The sequence below is a fragment of the Callospermophilus lateralis genome, chromosome 12, assembly GCF_048772815.1.
Source record: "Callospermophilus lateralis isolate mCalLat2 chromosome 12, mCalLat2.hap1, whole genome shotgun sequence".
Lineage (NCBI taxonomy): Eukaryota > Metazoa > Chordata > Mammalia > Rodentia > Sciuridae > Callospermophilus > Callospermophilus lateralis.
Window position 1 is genome coordinate 41,337,970 of NC_135316.1, and position 12,979 is coordinate 41,350,948.

Here is a 12,979-nt window from a genome sequence, read left to right on the forward strand (position 1 = left end):
GGAGATGTGGCTCGGTGGTTTAGCACCCCTGGGTTCAATACCTGGTACCTGCCTGCCCCCACCCCCCGCCGCCAAAAAAAAAGATAGTAGACATCAATCCTTTCCTTTGAACAAGTGATTAGTAGAAGTAAGCAGTAAAGTATTTATTAATGAAATAACAAAAATATTAGCAACACTACTATATTAACATCAGGTGATGCCAGTCAAGAAAAATGTTGTCTTTTACTTCAGATATACAGGCTGAGATTCCCAGAATATTCACAATTTCCAGATATTAAATAAACAGCAGAGTGTAAATACAGGACAAGTTAAAACAGAAAAAAAGCTATAGCAAGGTTAGTAAAAACAGACAACTTACAGAATAATATTGATTCAACTATTCTGTAAATGTGTCCAAAATGGTCAGGCATGGTGACGCGTGCCTGTATTCCCAGCAACTCAGGAGGTTGAGACAGGATGATCCGGGTTTCAAAGCCAGCCTCAGCAACAGCAAGGCACTAAGCAACTCAGTGAGACCCTGTCTCTAAATAAAATACAAAATAGGGCTGGGGATGTGGCTCAGTGGTCGAGTGCCCCTGAATTAAATCCCCGTATGTTCAAAAATGTGACCAATAGCAGGTGTACAATATTTATTTTATTGAATAAATATTAATTGAGCTTTCATTTGCATGACATAAGTATTAGTAAAACAAAACCCAAAACACTTTAGACCTGAAGCTTAATAAATAGCATTGATTTCATTATTTTTATAATTCTGTTAACTATATTTCAAACTCTTGGGATTTCAGACTCTTGGGATTCCCAGTCTTTTGATTTAGCATGATCAAACCAAATACATTATTTTTGGAATCCACTTAAGATCACCCTAACATTAATACATTTGGGATTATTGAGTGGGTGATCACATTTGTTAAACTTTATAGTTCTGCCATAATCACATTCAGTTGCTTATATGGAACTGCTTCTCCTTAGATCCAATACTAGTATCACAACAAAATTTATGTAATTATTGAATAAAGTAATTATTGTACCTGATGCATATGGGAAATGGTGAACTCTTTACCAATTTTTCCCATCAAGTAAGAGAGTATACACAGGTGCTAACAAGGTTAAGCATCCCTAAATAGGTCTGGATTGCTCTTGGATCCCATTCAAAGATGTGGCTACAGACACCATCCAAAAACTTAGAAAAACAAACTGATAAATTTCTTCGAGCCCTAGGAAGACACTTAAGGAGCATATTTACACTTGTGCAGATCCTTTACTCTTCCTAGAAAAAACTATTCAAAATACAGTGAGCAATGTCATGAAAACTACACATGCCACCAAGAAGAACATTTTTCATATCTCCTTCCCAGTTTGTAGTTCACAAAATCAAAGAGCTGAAGGGGTCCATTTTCAGGAACCCTGGAAGCCAGTGGGTTGGCCATTATCTTTTATAGATATGCTGGAAAGAGCAGTGGTAGATTGCTACAGATCCTTCTTTCTAATTTTTACACATGGCCACTGTCTGTGTATTTTCCTCTCTGGAAAACTTGACTCTAGAAATTCAGCTAAAGGTCTTGGCATTGTAAATCCAGCCTAGTGGGCCAACTCGGTACTCATGGCAGTCATAGCCAATAAATACAAATTTAACTTTTGTGAATATTTTGCATATGGCATTACTGGGCATATCCAGAGTACCCTATCCCATTAATGAATCATGTTTTCCCTGACGAGTCATAGATAATATGAAATTGACCATATGTATGCTAACCAACCGTTATCTTGCAAACTAATGGGTGAGTAAAAATCTAATTAATATTGTATTGAGGGTATGTAAAATAAAATATTTTAATAGTAAAGAATAAGTTTAATTTTAAAATGTTTTCTCTGTTTAATAATCTGTTTCTTGTCTCTTTTTTTCTACTTTTATTTTCAGTTTTTTTCAGGTTTGTCTGATATTAACCTATAGGGTTAAGTCCAATCAATTTGCCTTTTTTCATGCAGTCCTAAACATGGGGCCTGAAATTATGAAGATATATATTGGCAATTATGCTCTTGAAATTTTATTTCCTTAAACAGAACTTTTATAATCATTTTCCCATCATCACTAGACTGAACGTTGATCTACAAAGCTATTCAGCTTCCATAGGTTGCACCTGGCAAGGAGAACAAACTGTGGATCCATTCATATGGTCAGAATTATTTTATTAGGCTACTTGCCCTGGTTTTAGAAATAACATGTAGCTTGTATTTAAATCGCTCCCCCTCTCTCAAAAGGATAAGATCTTGACTGAAATAACTTCCTCCTTTTTTCAATCAGTCACAAGAAAGAAAGAAATTAAACAAAAGGATTAAATTAATAACCACTTCTCAAATTTTGAAATGCTAGTTGGGGAAAGAGGAGAGAATGTACAAAGGCAAGAATCAGTTGAAGATGCACAATAGGACCACTGGACCATGAGTTAATTGCCCAAGGTCACCTAGGAACCTTGATCAAAAACATTAACACCTTGATGTAACAAATCTACAGGACTCCTTCATGCCTCTTCCCTGAAGCTCCCACAGGCTTTGCGGGGCCTTCTCGTTGCTTTGGTCACAGGTTTTTCTCCCCTTAAATCAAATCCTCCCTCCCCCAATTTGGAGCCTCCTGCTGAAAGAAAGAAAGAGAGAAAGAGAGGAAGAAAGAAAGAGAGAGAAAGAAAGAAAGAAAGAAAGAAAGAAAGAAAGAAAGAAAGGAAGGAAGGAAGGAAGGAAGGAAGGAAGGAAGGAAGGAAGGGAGAGAGAAAAAGAGAGAAAGAAAGAAAGAGAGAAAGAGAAAAAGAGAAAGAAAGAGAAAAAGAGAGAGAAAGAAAGAGAGAAAAAGAGAAAGAAAGAAAGAAAGAGAGAGAGAAAAAAAGAGAGAAAGAAAGAGAAAAAGAGAGAAAGAAAGAGAGAAAGAGAGAAAGAAAGAGAGAGAGAAAGAAAGAAAGAAAGAAAGAAAGAAAGAAAGAAAGAAAGAAAGAAAAAAGCAAAGAGAAAAAAAAAAGCAAAAGAAGCTTTTGCTCAGCAGACCAGTTCCAACTTCTGTCTCTCTTTTCTCCCTGTTCCAACAGCACAGTCTGTGGTTCAATGGCAGCAGGTTCCGGTGCCATATTAGGGTTTCCAGAGTCATGTGAAATATGGACAAGAAGAGGGACTACCAGCTGAGAAAGTTGAAAGGGAACCTGGTTGGTTAACTGTGGTTACAATATCTGATTAGTACTGGTCTCCTGTTCTCCAGTATTGAGTCCCTAGTTCTCATGTCAAAAAAAGAAGAAAGGAAGGCAGTGTGGTGAGGACTTGGCTCTTCTTCCCTTCCCTTCCAGGCTAGCCTACTTGACAATTCCAGTTCTCACTTTTTTTCTACTGCCCTTTTCTGTGTATTTTCTCTTATTCCTCCTCTTCCTCCCTCACCTCCTCCTCCTGCTCCTTCTCCCTTACCTCTTCCTCCTTCTCTTCCTCTTTCCTTTTTCTTCCTCCTCCACTAAATTCAATGTTTCTAAAGAACTACAACCAGGTCTTCTATTCCTCTTTGTAACCACACTGGAGCCTTGTTTTTTCAGTGATTCTATTTTCTATTCAGGGGTACTCTTTGCTGCCTCCTTCAACTCCCTAACTCAACACCTCAACTCCCCTGGGCCTGAGCCTGAAATTTACTCTAGGGACTCTTGCCATTGTTAGCTCCAGTAATTCTCTATTAGGAGGTGGGTGACATGTATCCAAATTATCCAGATAGGTTGGTTTTTTTTCTCTTTCTCGCTGAGAGAAATACGTACATACATACATACATACATATATATGTATGTATGTATGTTTATTTATTTATTTATTTATTTATTTATTCCCCACCCCCCTGTAAACCACAGAGAATTCTTGCCCCTAGGGAATGTATCACAATGGTTTGAGAGAGCACAGTGGTTTCTATAGCCTCAAAAGACTCACCCAAATGTTCTTCCAGCCGCCCCTTCCCAGCCTTCATCTCACACACCCAGATCCACGCTACATCAATAATGACTGCTTTAATCAAAGGATGTGATTTCCAAGGCTAAGTTAATTAATCAAGTCATATACCTGTCACGTTTCATGAATATGCGTTCTTTCCTTCTTGTTGGATCTTAACGTAGCTTTCTAAATATAATGACTACCTTCTAAAACAACAATCTGACTAATACCCTGCAACGATTCTCCTCCACTCTCAGAATCAAGCTCTAACATCACACCCCTTCTGCTCCAACTTAGGGTACCACACACTCTGCCACTTGGTGCTTCACACATGAAATGCTTCCTCTTTGAATGCTTGCCCTGATTCACCTCAAGAGCACTTTTCTGTAGGATACCTTTTCTAAGCCCTCCAGAGTATCTGACTTTAGCAACCTTCCAAACTTTGCAAGAACACTTTTGATCATGCTGGATTTGTAATAGGAATCTTGACTCAATTTGTGTGTGTGTATGTGTGTGTGTGTGTGTGTGTGTTGAGAGTTTCTAAGTTTCAATCTTTCCTTGTTCCTTGTGCCATGGATCTGGACAAGCTAATAAAAAAGTTCAACTAAAATGAAACCCCTGAGCCTCCTCTCCCTATTTGCACTAACCATTTCAGACCTGCTTGTAAGGCCTTCTCTTTTTTCCTCTAGGATCTCGTTTTTGCAAGCAATAGACTTTCATACCCTCTCAGTGTGTATGTGCCATAAAAAGTCTCAAGATCCAAACTAAACTCTGGATGAAGGCTTCATTTGCTATAAAGGGTAACTGTAACAGCAATTGTCACCACTGTTTTTGCTACCTAGTATCTCCCCTGAATTATGAGTCCTTTGAGGATAAGAACAATGTGTTGTTTATTTAGATATCCCCAGTGTCTTGTATAATGGTATCATTTCTGCCACAATTATGTTCAGTAAATGTTTGCTTATTGAATATAGTACATGTATTTAACTGAATGCCTGCTTTTATCAAATAAAATATTCAAAAATTGGAATCCTTGTTCCTTGTGCCATGGATCTGTACTATCTAATAATATATATAGAGAGAGAATAGATTAATATTATATATTAAAACATTTTATTGAACCTAAAAGCTCATTGTTTTTCTTGTTTTTAAAAAACAATTAGAACATTTTTCTGGACTCCAAGAAGTATAATAAGCCTTGGTCCTAATGAATTGGTTGGCCCTGCTGAGCTCATCAAAGGTATTCAGTTATTGTTTGATGAAAGGATGATGGGTAGGAGAGGGAAGAGAATGCAACCGGACAGGACTAAATAAATAAGAATTTATGCATATGCAATCAGTCTAATCCCACCCCCCTCACACACACACATACATCCCTGTAATTACTTGATATTATTAGACCCAAGAAACTAGGACCCTTGATATTCAAGGGGCTTCTACTCTTTGGAATGCCATCCTCAATATTTTCTTCCAAGTTCCTGTCATAATTGGGACCAGCAAGGGCCACACCACCGTATGGACCAAGTGCTCCAAGCCTTGATTAGAACCCATGGCAGCCCCAAATTCTCTGCCTCCCCTTTGAGGGGCTCTCCAGACCTCTAAACCTTCATCTACCTCTCCTAAATATGAGGTTGATTAGTCTTACTGGGCTCTTACTGTTGTAGTGGTCTTAAAGTTCTGTGACTAAGACATGATTCAAAGCAAATGTATCACTTTCATTGTCCAATAGGAAACTGAGCTGCCATAAGAGTATTGCTGACATGATGATTTGGATAAACATATTCATATCAAGCAAATAAAAGTCAGGCTTGGGCCAACCCTGGGGCTGGAGTAGCATTCTGATGGAGCAGCATGTACTCTGCATGTGCTGACTGTAGCATAACCTTGGGTCTAGAGCATCTGAGGATGGTGCAGAGATGCTGGCATCCTTTACTAGGTGGACCCATCCCTGCCCCACACAGGCATCCAGGATGGTCACCCCAACCATGTGCAAGTCTGCACCATGTGTCAGGCAGTTCTCCAGGTGGTCACACCTCTCTCTTCCTAGGATGTTAATTGTTCCAAGTACTAATAGTCCCTTCTCATCCATATGCCAACAACCTATTCCTGGGGTTGGTCTTAAGCTATAGTGGATAAGGAATACACTTTCATTACAAGAACCACTTTTCTTGTTCTACTCATGGTCCCTTGTGTATCCTCCTGGATGGTAGTCACATGTGAGAGGCAGGTTGCCGGTTGACATTAAACAATGTCACAATCCAGGAGTTCAGGAATCACAGCTTAGAGAGTTCAAAGAAGACATGGTTGAAAGATGTATTTGTTCTCTGCAAATGCTACAAGATTCCACACAATCCTTTCAACATGGACTTGTTCGTGATTTCTGTATTTCTGAATAAGACGTGTACTTGTGGTCATCATCAGTGAAGCCTAAGAGACTTTCATAGGTAGTGGGATGGGCAGCCGGATGTATAATGTAGGTAACTAGTGATAAGGCAGCTAGCATCACCAATTCTAAAAGTGGAATAAATAGTACTGGGGAATTTCAGAAGCAAAAAAAAAAAAAAAAAATCAACATTGTTTTTATACAAATAGGATCTGAAGAGCCTCTACATTGTGAATGATAGCACCATATCTACTGTATTGTCATAGTGGGAATTATTATATTTAACAACTCGGAATATGAAGAGATGATACCTGGGTCTAGAAAAAGAAGCTGATTATTGCAAACAGTCTTCATGAGCTCTGATTGAATAATAAATAAATACACAAGCATCTCTTCTCTACTTATTAATTTAAATCTTCTTTGATAAGACCCTATGCATGACCTTGTGGACATTGTAATACATTGCTTTTAAAAATTAGTCTTCCCAATCAAAGTTCCTCCATTTTTTTCCCACCATTTTTCTTTGATTGGGCAAAGGGGATGCAGAGGAGGGGAGGGACTTGGGAGCAGGAAAGATGGTGGAATGAGATGGACATCATTACCCTAGGTATACGTATGACTGCACATATGGTGCGACACTATATCGTGTACAACCAGAGAAATGAAAAGTGTGATGCAATTGTGTACAATGGATAAAAATGCATTCTGCTGTCACATATACCTAATTAGAATAAATAAAGACATTTTATAAAATTAGTCTTCATATGCCCTGGAAAAACAAAACTACCTGGGCTTTGCACACACAAGGGATGGCTCTGATTGAGGGAAAACAGTTGGGAATATCCTTCCTTTTCCCTATATAATATCTTCCTGCAAGGATAACTATCATGTAATTTTTTTTACCTTGATTTCATACAGATTTTAAGGAAAAGGATGAAGGAGCAGGGGTTACCATGTAATTAACATATTGAAGCTGATACCCCTCCCCCCACACACTTACACACTGCAAATACTTACACACTGCTAGTAACAGTCTATATCAAACATTCATTTTTTATCAGTGAATCATTTTCCTGGTAATTGCCAGAAGTACCCCAAAATAATAGCAGTTCTTTGAAGAGTCAGAATGAGCCAGACACAGTGGCACACATCTGTAATACCAGCGGCTCAGGAGTCTGAGGCAGGGGGATCACGAGTTCAAAGCCAGTCTCAGCATTTTAGTGAGATGTTAAACAACTTAGAGAGACCCTGTCTCTAAATAAAATACAAAATAGGGCTGGGGATGTGGCTCAGTGATCAAGTGCCCCAGAATTCAATCCCTGGTATACTACCCCTCACTCAAAAAAGAGTCAGAATGAAATCCAAGTCCTCATGAAAAGATCTGAAAATTGTACTCTCCTAAATAAAAATTTTTTTTTTTAAAAAATAAGCTTTCCTTTCCAGGTGTCACTTGAAGAAATTCAGTCACTACAGCTGCAACATTTTCAAAGGATATTCTGAGGAATAGGTCTCTTCATTATCTTTATTAACTGCATCAACCAGTTCTTAAATGGGAGGTGGAGGATCTGGGGGATAAATAAGCGATTCCATCTTCTTCCTTCCTAAGTGTCTAAATAAAGATCCAAAGGAATATTAGTGTCTCTGACACCTTCCATCCCATTATTTCATTCACAGTTAAAAGAGCATCAGACAAAACAAAATAATAAATACAGCTGTTTAAAAGTGAGGTTCTCAAAAAAGTAATAAAAATAAACAATTTTATAAAGTGAGGTTCTTTCCTGATTAAAAGAGTCAGAAGAAAATAAAGATGCTTATGAAATTGCATTTTATGACTTTATGGGAAGACAAACAATGCAATAAGGAATACTAAGGGGAAATTCTCTCTTGTTAATGAGAAAATCCCAGAAGCATTCCACAAGACCTTCAGAACAGCAATGGCCTACTAGAATGCTTTACAATATTTAGCTAGATGACAGGGTGCTTGGTCCAAAAACTCAGCTGATGATATCAAATAAAATGTAGGTGTATTTTAATCTTTGATATTTCACTAGGCTAAACTACTCTGAAAGTATAAAGAAAGGGGAAGGAAGAGAAAGGGCTAAGTCATTTTTTCCCATCTTTTGTGAATAAGTAAAACTGATAAAAGAAAACTTGAGCAAAAATAATATGTGAACTGAAAAGACTGAATCAGGCTAAATACTTATCTTTTAAACAAAAGGGGATTTGAGGAAATGAGAAGCTGGGTTTGTTTCTAATAATGGGCTTAAACAGAAACTAAGAGTATATGTAGGGAGGGCAGTTGTTGAGGCTTCCTGCAAGAATGAAGAGGGGGAGATGTAAGGGCTAAGATGTGAAGGGGAAAGTAAAGACTTGGGTCTGGGTCTGTATTTTTATAATGAGAGTCTAAAACTTACTGGGTAGATCTTCACATCTAATTTATAATAGAAGCATCCAACGATAGAAAATAGTTTAGAAATTATCTAAAGTATCTGTGGTAAGCAGAATAATTTCCCTGTCCCCAAGATGTTCAAATCCCCTAACTTGGTGAAAATATGACTTTATATGGGAGAAGGGACTTTGAAGATGTGATTAAGAATCTTGAAATGGAAGATTATTCTAAACAAGACAAAAAAACAGACTTCACCAACAGCTCCCAGAAGGAACACAGTCCTGCCAAAACTACAATTTTAGCCCCATAAGGCATGTGTTGGACTTCTGACCCTAGAACTGTAAGGTAACAAATTTTTGCAGTGTCTGGCAAAGAGTAGTCTTGCTAATACTTGTTGAGGAGGCAAATAATATTGTAGGACTCATGCTAATAAGTATAACTAATAACTAATATCTTAAATGTTTTGGCTTTTTAAATTCTTTACTAAAATACAAAAAAAATAAACAGTAGGTGCATATAGATTTGTGAACTCATAGACGGTGATATAGCTTAGATTTAAATCTAGGCATTTGAGCTCTACAGCCTTAACTACTGACCCCAATGTGCTAGTACTTTGTATTTCAGGTCACTAAGATATCAAGCTACAAGTAGTAGATTCTAAAGAGCAAAGGACTAATAGCACCTAAGAAGAAAATCACAAAGGAAGCTAAGAAGTTCTCCATTCACTCTGTCTCATTTCTCCCTTCAGAGAAAAAAAAAGTCTCCATACTAAATTTTTATATATAAAGAAAACAAATTTTTTCACTTCAGGTAGTTAAAACTTGCAAAGTTTTTTTTCCAAACATACAATTTAAAGAACATACAATTTAAAATATTATCATTCTTCCCACGCCCCAACATGTTAGCTTGTACGGATTGGAAGGATTTCCCATATAGCCAAGTACTAGGTATTCAAATCTCTGAGTCATGTGAGAAAAAAACAGAAATTTGTGTTGAATTAGAAGATCCAGTGCCTGAGAAATGAGCCTTGTGACAACCTTTATCAGACTCTGCTATGAGAACAGGCTTCTTTCTTATCTTGGAAAATGTTGCCATTCTCCTGGGCTATAGGAAGTTCATTTTAATGTCCAACTCATCAATTTATGCCACTGAGGGAGAGGTGTGACTTAATGTCACATCAGGGTGATGGCATCCTCCCAGGTGAACAGGCATATCCAAAACACGCCTGTGAAAGTCGCCTGTCATTTGCTGTGAGGATGCCAGCTAGGACACTGTGATTCCCATCAAATTGTCACCATTTTAAGAACCCTGGACACAATCTTTCTAGTTCTGGAATCAAGAATGCTTCCACTTTCCTTAAACTAGTAGTTGCTTATTCCTCGTGTACTCTCATGAATTACATTTGCTTTTTAAGAGGAAGTAAAACTTTAGTCAGAAGAATCAGGTTGAGAAGTTGGAATTTCATTTAGTTAGTGGACAGGAAGTAAAATTGGGGGGACTATTCTTTTTTATCTCTGAAATAAACCTATTTCTGTCACATAGAACACGATACCTCAGAAAAGTGATATGCCATCACCCTAAACCCTCAAAATAGCCTGGCCACTTTGAATGAAATAAGACAGCTCATAGAAGGATAACTATGCCTCCTGGGATCAATTTTGTAGAATTTCTTCAAAAACCAAGGTAGGATAATGGATTTGAGGGAGTGGAATATTCTAGTGTATCTTTGTCTGCACTGAATGAAGCTAGCACTCAATAGCAACAAACTCACCCCAAGGCAGCCTAAGTGAATGGAAGTCTAAATTATTTAAGATTTCCTTGAAAGATCCACCTACTGTGTTAAATATTAATAGGGCAGTATTCTGGTGGAAAGGAAGATTCATCTATTAGAGGAAACTACAAATGTGCATGAAGACTAATACACGGGAATATTCACAGATGCACTGCTTCCAAAAAGAGAAAAAAAAAAGACCCCCAAAACAAATAAACGGATGCCTATGATAAGGAAACTGGATAAAATCTATTGCAATTTATCAAAAAAAAAAAAAAGAAATACTAAAAGCAGTAAAGGTGAATCAATTACAACTATACATGTCAATGTGGATGATTTCAGAATCATAAAGTTGAGTGAAAAGTCTATCACTAAAGAAATGTATAATAGGGTCCCATTTGTATAAAAGCAAAAATTGTTTTAAAAAGTGTATAGATATAAATAGATGTCATGAAATGATAATCAAAAAGCACAAAAATAAAATAGTACTTCCTCATTTTTTTACATTTTATTAGTCCATGTTAGTTATACATAATATCAGTTTTAATTATACATAATTTATTCTGACATGATTATATAGGCATAGAATATTATTTGCTCCAATTCAGTCCCCGGTTCTTCCCTTTTTTCTCCCCTCTTCCTTCCCCCTGTCTTTTTCCTCCATTCTATTGATCTTTCTTCTATATATTTTTAGGTGTTTTTTTTTTTAATTAGTGTCTTGTGGATATACATAAGAGGGAAATTCACTGTGGCATAGTCTCATATGTATATAGGAAAGTTAGGTCAGATTCATTCCACTATTGTTCCCTTTTTCCATCCCTCCTCCGTCCCCCTCAATTGCCTTCCTCTGCTCCATTGATCTGTCTTCCAACCCTTGAACAATCCAGAAAGAGTTGCCAGTAGAGGCAGAAAGACATAGAGGAAACTTTATCTGCTTTGGTAATTTTTATTTCTTAAGCTGGGTACTCATGTTCCTTGTATCTTCCACATATATGTGGGTATAGTATAAGAGAAATAGTTCATAATTTAAATATTTGTGGAACTGACTGACTAGCTGTTCACCAAACATTTTCTTTATCTTTCTAAAAGCCTACCTGGCCTCCAGTTCCCAGGCTCCCTTGCAACTAGGTGATGCCTGGTCATGAGTTCTCTATAATTACTATGGGCAGAAGAAGTATGTCTCCTGTGAAGGCCTGACCTATGGAGCCTGCCATGTACCTATAGCACTCTTCTTCATGCTTCTGTTAATCACATGCAGAGAATCTAGTTGATGACTCCATGGATAGAGTGTGTGGCAGAGATACTGTATAGCAGCAGAAGCCCCACCTCTGTCCTGCATCTGACTACGCTGTAAACAAAAAATATTCCTGTGATGAGCCACTGATATTTGGGAGTTACTATAGCAGGCAGCTTGCTATAAAGTGATGACCACCAAACCTATGGCTTGCTATTCCTGCATTTGCTATAAAATGAAGACCACTCAGCTTCTGGCTTCCAAATAGAATGAAGGTTTTAATATATAAACTGAAGTTTCTTCAAGAGAAAATAGATCCATCTCTCTTTGGTGATTAAGAACACCAAGATTCAAATCTACTTAAGAAATAGGGTAGGGGGTCAGAAGTCTCCTTCCTTGGAAAATAAAGAAAGTTTGAAATAAAGTCAATCCTACTTCACAGAGCAAATAAGAGAATTCATAAATTTTTAATGTCTTTCCAGTTCATTTGAGTTAAGAAGAGAGCTATCATCTAAGTGCTGATAAAGTGAAGGACAATCATTCAAAAACAAATGAATGATGGGGTTGTGACAAACATTACACAGAAAGAGTCCACGGAAAGGATGAGCAGTTACCTTGGGTTACCTGTGCACCCACATGGCTGTGGCTGCAGAGAGTAACATACAGAAGAGAAGCGTAATAACGGTCACTGTTCTACAGATGAAGAAACCAGGGAACAGAGAGTGAAGGACCGCATCCAAGGTTCTCTTAGCACCTTATCTTAGACTATATCAAGGAGCCAAAATGTGACTCTTCCCAAAATATGGCTGCTATTTTTTGACGATGGCAGGTCCCCTGTAACTCATACAGGGGTTTAATTCCCGAAGTCACAGGTTAACAGTAGGAAGAGTCAAAACATGACCCAACTTTGGTGTTGAGAGGTGAAGTCTTTGGGAACTGATTAGGTTTAGAAAAGATCTTCGGGGTAGAGAGTCCCAGTAGAGTGAATCCTGGTGCCTTTATAAGAAAAGGGTCACAGATCAGACACACAGACATGCACACACTTATGACAGTCTCTTGCCATGTGATACCATGTGGGAGCTAAACAACTCTCAAGTTATCCTGCTTTAGGTATTTCATTATACTAATGAAAAAATGACTAATACAATGGGATAGTTATTTTCCTGCAAATATATGCTTTACAGGGACATCCCATCTCTCTCAAATTTTCTTTAAAATTCAGTATATGCCCTCTCCCCAGAAAATTACTAGCACCCC